Here is a 16197-nt window from a genome sequence, read left to right on the forward strand (position 1 = left end):
GACAGCTGGAGGAAATGAGGTGACATGAAGAGAAAACACCCAAAGAGGAGTAGGACAGTCAGGCCGAACGGTGAGATTTGAAGGGAACGAAATTCTATGTTTACTTTCTGCGCCATTACTTTATGATTCGCAACTGAACTGCAAAATTGCCGTTGGTTCTAAGAAACGGCAAAGCGGATCTGATTACCAGTATCAGTTATAAAAATCGAGATCTCACACACACACACACACGCACACACAGAGAGAGAGAGAGAGAGAGAGAGAGAGAGAGAGAGAGAGAGAGAGATGAACTACAGACCACAGAGGCAAAAAACAACAATGGCAGCTATTCTTCACGAAACAACCATTACCTACTACAAACTGGTAGAAGTTACATAGCCGTTATTGTTATTAATTTTAAGTAGAGAGAGAGAGAGAGAGAGAGAGAGAGAGAGAGAGAGAGAGAAGGATGAACTGGAGAGAGAGAGATGGACGAACTACAGAGAGAGAGAGAGAGAGAGATAGATGGATGGATGATCTAGAGAGAGAGAGAGAGAGAGAGAGAGAGAGAGAGAGAGAGAGAGAGAGAGAATGGATGGATGAACTACAGACCACAGAGGAAAAGAAGCACAACAATGGCGATGGTATCAGGTGTGGGTGTGGACAGGTCATCCGGCGCTAATTGCTCCTCGATAATGACGCCTTGCACGCCATCGTCATCATCGCCATTACCATCTACCTTTATCCTTCGCTTTCATCAGAGCAATTCGTTTTTGCCTCTGACGAGGCCATCTTTTTTTTTTCCACTAGACCTCAAATCAGAGGTTTCCTCTCTACAGTCTGCCGAGTCTCGTCTCCAGCCTCTGGGGTCCCATGCTTCTTCGGTCATTATTAACTAAAAGTAAGTATACCTTAGTTTAACCAGACCACTGAGCTGATTAACAGCTCTCCTAGGGCTGGCCCCGAAGGATTAGATTTATTTTACGTGGCTAAGACCCAATTAGTTTCCTAGCAACGGGATCTACAGCTTGTTGTGGAATCCGAGCAACATCACAGCGAGAAACGAATGTCTATCACCAGATATAAATTCCTCATAATCTTCATTGGCCGGTCGGAGATTCGATCATTATTAACTGTCGATTTAACCTGTCTACTTTCTCGAACCCTACAGCTAACTTGAAGACCAAGGTAGAATTATTAAAATTATTTATCAATAAATTCATTTATCTGAAGAAACTTCAACGGCAACATCCCATAAGAAAAATATGCAAGAGGAAAAGTCATTTTCGTGAGCTGACTGAAGAGATTCCGAAAACAAAGAAGGAACAGCAGGAAAAAATCAATAATCTATTGTTTAAAGTGAATGATTTCCACGTCCGCATAATTCACTGAACAAAGTTATATAATGCATATACAACCAAAGGAAACAATCTAGCGGGGTATAAAATTTGGGCCAAAGGCCAAACTCTGAGGAACTATGAGGGCATTCGGCGCTGGAAGCGAAAACCGAGCGTAAAGATGTTTTAAAGGTGTAATAGGAGGAAGACCTCTCAGTTGCACTATGAAATAACTGTTAGGAGTGGTGGAAAGTAAGGTGGAAGAAAGAGACTATGAACGGAGGTACAGCAAAATGAAAGAAAGTGGTGGCAGCTAGGGGCCGAAGTAACGCTGCAAAGAACCATTAGTAATGCCTAAAGGTGCACCCCTAAGAGGAAGACACTCTACTCTCTGGTCACAATGTCGATGTAAATAAGAAAAACAATGACTAAGAATTACTATACACTTGTTTCAAAAGATTCTTAAACAGAAGCGAGAAAAGAAGCGTTAAGTTGTTTAAACTTTCCCTGGCGTAATGCAGTACTATTTACATAAAACCGGAAGATTCATCAACGGGAGCTTTGGCTATTGTCAGGTCTGAAACATGATGAATGAATTTCCTTTCACAGAGGACCACACTGGAAAGAGCTAGTTCCTAACGCCGTTAGACATGACACCGGAACTGGAATATAAAATTTTGGCCAAGGGCCAAGCGCTGGAACTTATAAGGTCATTCTGCGCTGAAAGGGAAATTGGGAGTAAAAGGGCTTTAAAGGTGTAACACGAGGAAAACCTCGCAGTTGCACTACGAAACAATTATTGGGAGAGGGTGGAAAGTAAGATGGAAGAAAGGTAATATGAAGAAAGGTACAGCAAAAGGAATAAAAGGGGTTGCGGCTAGGGGCCAAAGGGACGCTGCAAAGAACCGTAAGGCCTACAGCGCACCGCGTGATGCACTGAGGGCACTATCCCCCTACGGAGTAGACACGATACTGAACCTAGGGCACAACTACGGGGACACATAGGTAATTCTGAAGTTCTCGTTATCAAAAGATCTGTCCGTGCTTATAAACCTCGAGGTATTCAATACGAGCATACATGCACAAAGAACAGTACACTTTAAGCGTGCAGTTTCACAAACTATAACCCATGTATATGTAAGGTAGAATTCTATGAAAAATACAGACAGTAGCAACATCTTACATCTGCAGTTCAAACTACGAGCTCGATGCATGGGTACTTCTGACAATAATTCAATGGACAAACCACAATACAATTTAATATTTAACCATTATTCCTACGTCTCATGTCCTTGTCTGAATGCTTGGCAGCATAAACCATGTATCAGAAAAACATTTCCAGCGTCATTAATGCGCCAGCCTAGGAATGCTGATACTCTTATGTCACTCATACAGATATTAAAGAGTTGACAGTTACAACCACCTCAGTTCACTGAATTTTGTCAATCCTGACACTGGCTTGCTCAGACAAACTACTCGAGCACCTTTGCAAAGAAGTGAGGAGCTGCGTTCTCAGTGGAGTAAGGAACTTATTCACTAACATATGAGGAAAGACTGCATCATGTCATGCCCAATGGCTCCAAACTCTACCCTTACTCAAACAACATTCCAAAAACACATGACACTCTCCTACTAATACTGAACTACAACCTTCAACCTCGCAAATTTAAGGCAAGCATAAAGTGTAATGCACGTTAAGGGATCTAGGGAACCTTAGCAACCTTCTGTACAGGTAGCATGCTACAAGCACGTTAAATTGCACAACATGAACTGCCACTGTCTCAACTTTTTGATAAGTTTAATTGGTGATCCAAGGCAATGCTTTTCCGGCAAGATTAAGGGGTATCGGGGGAGAGGAGGGGAAGGAGGGGGAGACAAAACACCACACGCTGGCAAAGGTTGGGTCAAGATTATTATCCTTGTAAGTACACTGAACACACTAGTTCAACAAGTCCATGAGGGCCCAGTCCCCCGATCAGGTGGCATTTTGTATCGTGGAAAAGGTACCTAATAATGGCAATCTCATCTTTAATTAACAATCATTTTCTTAATTTTTTATGAGATTTTAATAATAACACACTGATTATACTTATTTCAAAATGATTCTCCAGTGACTTAAGTGTTATTATTGCTGTTACTGAGTAAGAATGGTTGAAACAATATTAAGCATTAAGAAAAATGTGTTTCATGATTTGTGTGAAATCAGCACAAACCATTACTAAAATTCGTTTCCGTTGATTTTATATCATTAATGAATTTTCTTTCTGGTTCTATGTATAGAAAAAGTTGCAATGAACAGTTCCAATGAAATATGTGAGTCCAAGACGGCATAATGAACGTTTTCACTGTAAACAACAATTAATTTTTAAAAACATACATACCTAAAAAGAATCCCTCAGTCATACGTAACTGTGAAGGTCTGACCTGGGAAAATTTTTTGTCCTAAAATTGCAAATCTAAATTAGGCTGCAGTCAACAAATTTACCTCCAAGGAAACGAAGGCATACAAAATATCAGCTAATATTACAAGTGCAGTACTATTAATTCTCAAGTCATTCGGTTTGTTTTCGACAAATGAAAATCGACTTGAGTAATAGAAAGGAATGTTTATGGAAGATGAAAGAGAAGGGCTGGTTATATCACAACGTAAAAAGAGAATGCTAAGTCCACAAAACAAAGCCACTACATTCAAGAATCAATTACTTTGTACAGATTAATTACATCACAACATAAAAAAAGAGAACACTGAGCTCACACAACAACTAAAGCCACTACAGTTAAGAATCAAGATAAAAGGCAGTGAATGTGTTCAACGGACGCTAACTGAGTGTTGCCTGATAACCAATGGTCCTGTTCAGGTTTCCCTTACCACTAATGCAATAACTGTTCTTATGAAATCTGGATAAAAGAATCCTAGTTTTGAACCAGTCAAACATTTAACTAAAGTATGGATAACCTGACTATCTTTAGGCATTAATCTCTTAAAAAAAATTTTAACAGAAAGAAGGAATAAATTCCAACTTATATTCATTAACCATACTCCACTTCAATTATCATTTGCTAAACTATTTTGGAAAGATAGTTGCGAGGAGGTAATGGAATACAGAGTTTAAACCAAAGGCCAAGCGCTGGGACCTATGAGGTCATTCAGCGCTGGAAGCGAAATTGAGAGTAAAAGGTCACAAAAGTGTAATAGAAGGAAAATCTCGCAGTTGCACTATGAAACAATTGTTAGCAGTGGGTGGATGGCAAGATGGAGGAAAGATAATATAAACAGAGGCACAGTAAAAGGAATGAAAGGGGTTGCAGCTAGGGGCCGAAGGGATGCTGCAAAGAACCTTAAGTAATAATGCCTACGGTGCACCCAGTGAGGTGCACCGACAGCACCACCCCCCCTACAGGGACAAGGAGGTAATGATAATCTAATCTTTAATCTTGAACTACCCTATCTGCAACTATATGCAATATCACATCGCTCCTTATCGTGATGAGGAGAGTCTAAAACTGGATATCACTGAGTAAAGGTCAAGTCTATTTTCTGCCCCTCTCTCAGACACTACCACATTAGAATTAAGTATTTTTTTTTTATTTTTGCTGAATTATAGTCATTTCAGCATATAGTAATAATTAATTTTTTACCTTGAAACATTCTCTCAAAAGTGTCTGACATCAACACGTAATTTCTTATCACTTTTTTTCCATGCATCATTAAAAATATAATGTTTTGAAAATATCTAAAGAAAATGTAAGGCTGATATTTAATATGCTTAAAAAATTTCACATGTAGCTGTACATACACGGTAAATCCTTATTGGGTCAACAAATCCAAGACAGTGAATAGGCTAAGGCACCAACAAACAAATTCACCCTAACATAATCTGATCAGAGATGACATTTCCTAACTAATATACAATCTATGTCCCCATCTGCACCCACCAGTGTCAACTAATATACCTAACCCAAACTTATCCCACCTAGGATGCTATGCCTTAATGCATCCTGACCTAGCCTAACCTCACTTTGGACACCAAGTCCTAGCCCAACTTTGGCAAAACCCTGAACTTAAAACAATTTCTTAACCTCCCCCTTACCCGACACCTGGAAAGAGGAAGGTTGAGGTTCCTATCATGGAGCCATGGCAGGTAATCTCGTTATGCAATGAATTTTCAAATAGAACCTTCCTGTATCAATATGTCGTCTGTAAGCTTCTCTCAACCTCTGAAACATATAAGTGAAATTATTTTAAAACATAAGGTAAACAATAATGCCATAGACTGTTTTCATCTTAAGCCATGAGAGTAATTAAGGATGACCCTTCAGCACCACATGCTGCCAAAATCTGAACTGAAATAATCTGGTTTGGGCAAAAGAATTGTCAAATCTGAAAGCATGTTTTGTTGTGTGCTAACTGGATGAAACCACCAAAGGTTGCTGCGTGGGTGGAGTTACAATTACAACACTCAGGGCCACACACACAAGTGTTAAAATGCACTACAGGTGGTATTGTGATTGACAAATAAATTAGTTTTATATCTATATTTCAATGCTGCCTTGTATTACAATAACTCCAACTCATCAACAGACACAACTGCCTTAAAATTAAAATACGTAAGCTATTGTATACACTGGCTCAACATGTACAGAGTTGATCAAAAGTGAAAAATTAATACTAACCAATATTTGTTATTACTGTATACATTAAATAACTCTCTCACCAAGAGTTGGTTGCAATGGACTATAGTCTTGTTATCTTTGAAAGTCACCTTCACAATAGCTAAGTCAATTATTCTATTTACTCATATGAAGAAAGTTGTGCTAATATCTGGATTATCTGCACATCATTCATAAATCTTAAAAAGGAAATCCTCGCAATGACAGCCACAATGAAAAGATATAATCACATGAAAGTAATGCATCATTGTGATTACATACTTTGATTTACTGTAACTGTGAAGTATACATAATCTTTTTCCTTTTCAGAAAGGACAACTGCATGCTACAAGTTTGTGGTTGGAAACCAGAAAATTTTTAACTACATTTCTTTCTATGTTCAAAATCAGAGCAGAGCATAACAGTAAACTGGGTACATATCATCACTGTGCATTGATCATAATGATAAAATCTTAATGAAAAATATACCAATACTGTACTATATTACAGTACATTAATTCAAACCACAGAAAGCTGTAATGATCCAATTCAAAATTTTTTTCTGAACTTGTTTGTACTTGTCGTCAAAATTCTCTATACAGTATATATCCTGAACAATTCATACTTCTTATATTATATAGAACTTACATGATTAACTAATATCTATATCACTATATATTATACAATACTGAACATTTAACTCCCTGATATACATTAAAAAATATAAATCTGAAAATGGGCCTAAATCACCATGACAATGTCCATAAACCCATCTTATTACACTGGAATACAACTCATGATATGAATCATGGTTTGACAATGAAACTATGGTAAAGATTTTGCTGATCTTAGCATAAAACTTAAAGATAGTTAAGAGTTAGAAGGTAGGAGAGATAATTAAGATCCAGATGGCAGGACAGAGTTAGAAATGATACTATAGGGGAAATTACAGAAGGTCTCTTGTAGATGATGTAATGATGAAAGGGAGATGGAGAAAGCTTGGACATGATTTTCACTCAAGCCCTCAGAAAACACTACGAGATAGTGTTAACTGGTCTCCTGTGGGCACCAGGAGTTGGTAGGCTGGGAATGAGAGGAGATTTATGGGAAAAAAAAAAAAAAAAAACACAGGAAAGACATGACATAGAATTTCACAGACATGGTTCGGGCCATGTCGTGCTGGAGGCATTGATGATGATGATAATACAGCTATAGAAAAATAATTGTTGTATGAAGGATGTTGCTGGGGTTAAATTCAACTACAATACCCATCGTGGTAATTGGTCCAAGAACACCAAAACTGAAAACTTTTGGACTGATAAAGAAGTTAATGGAGAAAACCCTTTAAGCAGTATTTTCATAATGGGAGATTATTCAGTACTGTCACAACAAGATGCAGCTTCCAATATTAAAATAATTTAACCAGACCACTGAGCTGACTATCAGCTCTCATAGGGCTGGCCCGAAGGATTTCGATGAAATGACAGGTCTAGGCTAAAAGCCTAGCACTAGAACCAAATAGGTCACTCGTTATGATGATGAATGAATGAAAATGAAATTAAAAGCTGCGCAAAGGCATACGCTCTCATACTGGAACACACTCACACAATAAATACATTTATACTTATGTTTCCACATATACTCACTAAAAAGGTATATTAAAATTCAAAATAAATTAAGTAAAATTTTAAAATTTAGTTGTTTTAAAATTCATTAGATGCCTAAGGGTTTTCATATTTTTATTATTTACTTTTTATATTTTATCAATTACATCACAGCTCTTCATGAACATTAAAATGGGTATTACTGAAAATGTTGAAGATTCTGATAAAATTTCTTTCATTAATCTATTTCCAAAATTTGATAATCACTGCCAATGCTGGAAGCAACTTTATCTCTGAAAGCCATCATGAATGCTGCAAAAAATTTTCTATACCTACAAGTTTTGATTAAGATAGAAACTTGATAACCTTACTGTGATGAGAAAGATGTCCAGTTTGATTTCCAGAAAAAGATGCATTAAAAGACCTTTCACATGCTGATACAGAGATATGTCAGATGAATTTAACTATGGTGACCAAGAGTGTATTTCTTGTAATATTTGCCATTTACTGTATAAAATTTTCTAGCATTTATTTATTTATTTTTCTTTGTATTTTTAAACCTGAGGTCTAGCTTCGAACTTAATACACTAATGCAGCTGGCAAAACTGAATCACTGTGGATAGCAACAGTGAGAATACCCATAATGATAAATATAACAAAACCAGTATAACCACAGAGAAGGAAAATGAAAATGTAAAATAAAAGTAATGTAAAGTAAAAGTATCATCTTGAATTGTTATCAAACAAATGATAAACTAACCAGTGGTTAGTTTAGCATTCGAATGTGTCTCTCAGAATTCAACATCACCGTCGTAAATGTTTTCTCCTTCTTGGGTTTAGGATATGAAATGATATCTCTCCACTTTAATCTGTCCTTTGCAACTTCTGCCTGAAAGCCCACTAGATTTAGGTCTTCATCTATCCCTTCCTTCCATAATTTCTTGGGCCTTCCTACTGGTCTTTGTCTTGCTACTGTCCCTTGGAATTCCTCTATAACAATATTACAATGAAAGGAGTACAGTAGTACATTTCTTCCTTTCCCCCCCTCTAATAGGAAAAACTGAAATAGCAGCCTTATGCAAAAAGCCATGCAGAAACATACTATAGTTACCCCTAAACCTAACAGATAATTGCACGTGATATAGTACTGACTGGGGATAGTGAAGAGAAATGGCAGAAACTAGTCAGAGCTCTAAAGTGTTCGGAAGAGGAGATAGCTGAGAGTATTGTGAGCAAGAGTTAAGTTATAAGGGTACATGGAGACCACGAAGATAGAGAACCGAATGTACATAAGAATGATGAAAGAATAGAAGCAGCTTTGTAACATATATACAATTACAAGTAATTATGTTGTATGATGGTAGTATGAGAAAAGAGGGGAATCATCAAACAGATGAGGCTGGAAGAATCTAGGGAAGCCAAGGTGGGAATTTTGCTGTGATTCTTCAAAGCACCTATGCTACGAAGGAGGAGTAGAGGAAGACCTACAAACGGTTGGATGTTGATGTAACAAGAAGGGAAGGGCATAAATACCTATGGTGTGTAAGACTGCATCCAAGATAGAGGTGAATGGCACAATGTGTGCAGGGGGGCATCAATGGATTACCGATAACTTTCTCTGTATGGTTATGAAGCAAGTAATGTTGAAGGAATTTTAAGTATATACGATTCATCCTCAATTCAAAACTTAAAAAGTATGAATTTGGCAGTTAAAAGTATAAAGGTTAGTGGACACATACAGTTGTAACTATGGTATATGCATCCCTATTGTTAGCCCAGCCTAGCATACTGTAGGTTTCTAATAACAATAGTTTTCTCTCAAAATCTTTAGCACTCTTAACCTTGATTTCACACTGAACACCCTCATTAACATAAGAAAAGGTATGAAGAAATTTAAATAAAGTGCCAAATTTCATTATTTGATAAAACATTCATTTCTCCAACAAGGCAATTAAACAAAACCAGTGGCCAAACGATGACAAGAGAGATATCTAGTGATTATATTGGGAGAAACAAATTTTTAAGCTTCAATTTCATCTAAACAAGACACCTCAGCCAAATAGAATACAGCAACAGCAATTTTTGTATTTCATGCAGGACTTTTCAAAACCAATACTTTCTTATTACATACGGTAATATGTCAGCCAAACTGACACTGATGCACAAGGTCAATATGTTTCCCACCAGCCAACTCGGCCTGTGCTTTCAGTATTTTACTGTTGTTCTTGCTTTTCCCCACATCAAAACAGTTTCCTGTTGAGTTCCACAATTACTGTTAGAGTGGAATTACAATCAAGCAGTTTGGCTAAATACTAAGGATGAAAAACACACCTCAAGATACGCAGTTTAAGAAATACAGGATTAATATATATGACATCAGTTTCTTGCAAAGGCAGAACCAAATAGCTCTACAAGACCAATGATAAATAATGTAATTCCTCACAATTTATGAAGTGGAAGCTGAAGGTAAGCCAAGATACTTAGTGGTTAATTTAGTTTAGGCCCAAAGTTTTCATAGGTCACAAGCTGATCATACTAACATAAATTGGATAGCATAAATGTTGGAGGTAACTTCCCGAGTCAATACTGAACATAAACGAGGTATATTGTGCATTCCTGCTCCACCCACATTATGATTTTTTATGAGTTTCTTAACTTTCATTATCCTTTTGTTCAATGAAGACATCAGAGTCTTAAATTTCGTCAATCCATCCTTTGGACTCCCAATTTTTACTTGCGGCATTTCCCTTTCCTCCATTACTTTCCTCTGAGAAGGCTGGAAAGTAAAATATACAGCAGCTTTACAATCTTCAAAATACTCATAAATTTATGGATCTTCACCTTCCAGATTCGTTTTATGGCATACTTGTGACCAACACCAGATGTGGCAAACATCAGTGAACTTGAAGTCCTATTGTCCTGAAATAATTTTTAAGTACTGCAAGATAATATGATGTGTCATAAACGAATCATTGTCAGCGATCCAGTTGAGTCCAGTCAGGTGTGTAGGCTATGTGTTTTACAGTGTAGAGCATGTCCTTAACATACCACCCCATGAATGATGTTACAGTGTAGTGCATGTCCTTAACATACCACCCCATGAATGGTGTTACTTTTGTGCAACTAATAACCATGTATATGAATGTATGAAGGAGAGTTAACAGTTGGTCTACTGTAGACAGCTGATTAGTTAACACGCTTTAAATCATAAAACTTTGCAAGAAAATAAGACCCTCCTGCTAGATGAACAATAATGTCTGGGCTTAAAAATATTTGATTCTATAAGTTGCCAATTATTGATTTCAATATAATAATAATTTCTACTGAAACTATGACAAATTTACTGTAAAAATGACAAGAACAATCAAACAAATCCCATAAAAAAAAAAACTAGGAAAACCAAACTTCCTTTCTTAAACCACCTAGTTTAACCTAACATGAGATGTTACAGGGAATATTTATACTAACTGAGAATTCTAAACTACCTTAACATAGGGTTCTCAACCTGCTAGTAATACTGACAAGATGAAGTCTAACCTAACCTAACCAAACCCAACCTAGGCCACAGCATCTTACTTGAACTCTTTACCCTACCTCATTCTTGTTCATTACTGATACCTTAAGTTTTTAGAAGGTTTGAATAACTGATTTTTCATGAGCTTACACATACTGAACTGAACTTTCAGGGACTGCATACTCAGTTATATATGACATATAGCCTTATCTTGTATTATAAAGCAGAATAAATCCATTATTATGCATTTGCAATGACAATGTCACAGAAAAAAAAGATGCTACCAATGGAGAGACAGAAAGAAAGTCAACAGAGATGAATATCTGAGACTAAGGCACTTTGTAAAATAATATAAAAATAATTAGGCTATGGTAAACAAAAAGTTTATCATAGTCTAAGGGGAGATCCAGGCGGGTATATTCCTAAGCCAAGTAGGATGCTGCATTCAAAGATAAGTTAAGTTGTTTGCACTTGGTTAGAACTGTGTTATATTTTGGAATAATTAAAAATCCTTAAAATTTTTTATACCTTATTATCTATTTTTAATGATACATGAATCAGATGCTTTAGGTCCCATGTTTACAACTGGCTCATGTGCCCTGAAAGAATATTACTTTTAAGCTTAGCTTATAATCAGATACACTGAAAATAATATTATGCTTACAGATTATTTCAGCCCATTCTACATCAGTCTTCCTCTTTCCCAAAATCCTTGTAAATGTAGTCAGTTACTAAAATGTTAGTACAGGTATAACCTCTTATGTTTAAACAAATCACCTGATTCTGGAGGGCTGTTACATAGTACCCTCCATCAGCCTTTTTTGTAATTATGATATTTATCATAATCCAATGACGTAAGGCTTTTAATAGGTCTGATGACTTGCCTAATGATACAATTTATGTTTTGTCCACTAGGGAGTGCTAGTTTCATGGAATTTTAGATACACTCACTGCTATGTTTGCCTAAAGTGATATTTTAAGACTTCTACATATAATTCACAATTAAAGTTGCTTTGCTGTGATTCTTTACAAATCAAGGTTTCTATGACTGTGAGAAGTGCCGATAGTTAATTATTTAAAATATCAAAGTTTTTGGTGTGAGTATAGGGAGGCAGTCCATTCTCTTTAGGATACCTATATAGACGAAGCCAAATAAGGAAGATATGTAAGTAAATATTGTTCTTTATCATTTATGACCACCTAAGTCAGGTAGGAGGTACAAATCCCTTTCTGGTAAAGCATGATGTAAAGTGTGGCTTTTAAAAAAAAAAAATTTTTTCACAAAGTAATTCAAATATCCATAGTATCACCAAATTTACTTATATGTCTGAACAGGGCCAAACAAATTTTGACTCACATGGCCTACAAACATAAACAATGTCTGTAAGATTTGGCCTATTTCAAAGGTAGGGCTATTGCACATGCATACAAGAAAATTTATAATACAATCACTAGGCTATGCATATTTTAAATTCTCTTCATTTAAGAACATGAAAATTTTTTTACAATTATGAGGCTTAGTTCATTACTAAATATACTAATGAAAACCTTTGTGTTTCTCACTGATTTCTAACACAAAGTTCAACATTCACTTGGTAAGTAAGCTTAATTATAAAGAAAAAGACACGTACTAGGAAAAATGGTGTGGTCTGACCTGCACATGTGCTTGATTACCTTATGCCAAATTTTCCTGTATACAGGTAAAAAAAAATCATACTGTCTGTGACAGCGTACAAAATGCTTTTTTTACTTGCCAATCGCGTAAATCGTGGCTAAGATATTCTATAAGATGGCACACCAAGTGAGGTTAGTCTGGGGGTTCCCAGGGGCCATGGAAAGCCCCCTACAGGTCAGGTAGGATGTTACACACCAAGCTTCTCATGGTTAGGGTGTGTCCTACTATTTCACCAGTTTTCATTTTCTCCTGCTGAAAACTCAGTCCTCACAATATTATGTCCTTACTATTAAGACATAAGAGGTCTAATGGGTTACAGATGCATTTCCAGCAGAAATGAATGTCCAAAACTATTAAATGCATACTCAGTATATCATTGCAGGTGTATGTCACCATTATGCTTATGTAATTCACACATTTTTGCTTTTCCCTATGGAAAGGCTATATTGCCCCAAAGAATCACTGTTAGGCCAGGTATTCACGACCAGGTTTACTTGTCAGTCCACCTGTCAGTTCATCAAATCTGGCATTAAAACTTACATGTAGACGGCAGTTTGTGGGCGGAGTCAGTCCACTTACCAGAACTGATGAACTGATCGCATTACATAAAGTTCTTCCGACCGACTGACTGTGCGGATGGATAAGCAAAGATTTTATGTCAGTTCGCTGCTGGATTTCGCCTGGGAAGGATCTCAGCCGCTCAGACCAGAAAATTAATATACTATGTATACAGTAGGTCTAATTAATTTCATTGTTAGACCTTGCAGCACTTTTTGTAGGCCGCTGAGTTCAAATCACACAATAAAATTACAATATTTCCATGTGATACAGACAATCTGGTATAGGCCTAGGCCAGTGCCCTACCTTTTTATGAAAGATGTTACTAATTTAAGTAGGCTTCAAGGTCCATTTCATAAATAATTGAACAAACCCCCAGTTCTAATTTAACCTTATTCATTAATATTGTATTAGAACAGACATCTCTGACAGGCAATATTTTGTGACCTGTCACAGCGGCTAGCCTATATTACCACAACAAAACCAAGGTGATAACTGAGGACAATGACCTAGAGTTAACAGCCAGACTAACAGTTCTACTCTTTTCATGTGGACATTCATCTGTCAATGATCGCAAGTGAACTGACAAAATGTCAAAGAAATGCAGAGCAATGAATATGCAACAGGTTACCGTTTCACGTTTTAGCTGATAAATTAATTTGCCATCCAGCAGAACTAAACAATAGCTCTGCATGGCATATTTACTTTGGAAATTGATTTTTCCTACAGTATTTTGGTTGCTTATCAAGAATTTACTGTTATTTTTTGTCGATCAGCTGTAATGAACCTGTAATTAACCTCAGAAGTTATAAGATGGCCATCCTGGAAAGCTATTCGTATGCGCAATGTCATAAGGGAGAGTTTGATAAAAAGTGAAGTTTCCTTCACCAGGGAGTCTGGGGACTCCGTCCCCCAGGCTAAGTAACACGGCCTGCTAGGTTAGGTTAGGTTACGTTAAGTTAGTATAGTTCCTTTTATAATAAGTTTCCTTAGTCAATCCCTTACTAAACATATGATTTCCTAATAACTTGCACATGCGCGGAACCATTCCAAAACAACACGGCAGTCGGGTCTTTCTCCCAACGTTTTCCCCCATCCAAAACCAAGCATTCCCAAAGGGTCCCCAACCATGTTGTGTAAATATGAGGTTAATAATAACTGACCAACAATAAACACCACCACCTCCTTCACCAGCAACACTGAAAGTATAGGAACAATCAATTTCCAAGGTAATAGTCTGTGCAGAGCTGTTGCTTAGATTTACCCGCCATCCTGCTATCCTTAACCCAGGAGGTGCTGCGCTTCACTAGAATTGACGCTTTATATGTTGAGCTAGGACAACAACGATAGTATCAACGCTTTATTTTCAAATATCGCAGTAAATTTAGTCCTTCCCCTTAGCTCTGTTTGAGTGACGTCAACAGTCTCACCAGCCATTCAGCTCACTCTTGAACATAAAAGATGCCAAATTTCTCTTAATCATTAGTATAAAAGTAGCAAAATTGTAAACCTTCTGTCAGCCCAGGGGGCGGGACCAGGGAGGCTTTTGTATCCTGAAGTTGAGCAACAGTCAAAGATTTTTATAAATCTTTGTTTATTTTGTGAATTTTGGAGATAACGGCTTTTGATGATGATGCTTATTCATTTTCATCAAATAGTGTTATCGAGATAGATAATTATAATGATAGTGACGATAGTAACATTGGTTTTAAAGTTAGTGTGCATATGGTACTTAACATAAACACACACATACACCCCTTCAACCAATTAATAACTGTTGTATATTTTTTGTACTTTTATAGGTGTTTTTATAGGTGTTTCTTGAATAGCCAAGGAGTAATATTGTCATGAAAAAATTTGAAATTGTCTCAGAAAATGCTGCACGAAGCATTCCAAAACTAAAAAGTGGTTTTTGAAAAAATTTTTTCTTTCCAAATAATATTCTTTTTAAATATGTTTTTAAAAGTATCTTATATTTTATTTTTTATTATTAATCTGCGAAACAAGGCGATTACAACCATGTATACCATTAAGTGGTAAGTTCAAAAATGAGCAAGAAAATATTGGTTCCATTACTGAAGTTGCAAATGCATAATATTGCCGTCGTCCTTCAGTGGCATCCCCCTAGCATCTCTTGGGTTAAACGGCTAAGCTTGTGACTGCCTAGCAATACCCTAACTAGCATAACAGGTTGGACTAAGACCGTTAATAAATTAAAACTGGCTAGATACACGTGTATTTAACTTCCTAGATACACATTTATTTTACTTCCAAAGAGATAACGAGAATGGCATGTATGTACAATTATCAAAACACTTCGTGAGTACTTCTATATTTACGTTAGCGTGCAGGCAATCCTCAACAAGTCCCAGCATGCGAGTGATCGGTTGGGTACCTGGGAAGTCTAGGCTATTATAAACTATTGTACGTACCTGAGTAACAACAACCCTTCAGTGTAGTCTTCTTTTCTTCTATCGACTTAAAATTTTCATTCTGTCCGCTTAATTCCTTATTAATATAGTATTACACTAATTGTCATCAGATTTCAATGCTACGGGTTTATTTTGGTCCGATCAGCTGATCGCAAATACCCAGCACTTTCGACTAAGTCTATTCAAATGCAGTAAAGGCTTAAACGCAAATCAACTGTTGTCTGATTTTACAAGTGACACTTAAAACCGTGATTAAACTTCGATACACACACACACGCACACTAATATATACAATTATGATGTAAAATCCATCACTCGTCTTTGATTTGGTTTGCCGCGCAGCGTTTAATGATGTCACATTCGTGGTCGTGACGTCACATGTAAACAAACATGACTGCTATGAAAAGGTAATGCTGACAAAATTCTCATTATCTTAAAATTTACGTTA

General features: G+C 36.7%; 1 protein-coding gene across 2 annotated transcripts in view; it reads right to left on the reverse strand.

Moving 5' to 3' along the window:
- Positions 1 to 16131, reverse strand: part of LOC136847512 (Fanconi anemia group J protein homolog) — a 924459-nt gene extending 908328 nt beyond the window's left edge. The window contains exon 1 of one of the 2 annotated variants that reach the window (XM_067119254.1): positions 15750 to 16131. The gene's annotated coding sequence lies outside the window, so the exon portion shown is untranslated. The remainder of the gene's footprint in view (positions 1 to 15749) is intronic. The other variant, XM_067119260.1, reaches the window with a different exon arrangement.
- Positions 16132 to 16197: the final 66 nt, after the last annotated feature.

Source organism: Macrobrachium rosenbergii, chromosome 2 (assembly GCF_040412425.1).
Source record: "Macrobrachium rosenbergii isolate ZJJX-2024 chromosome 2, ASM4041242v1, whole genome shotgun sequence".
Lineage (NCBI taxonomy): Eukaryota > Metazoa > Arthropoda > Malacostraca > Decapoda > Palaemonidae > Macrobrachium > Macrobrachium rosenbergii.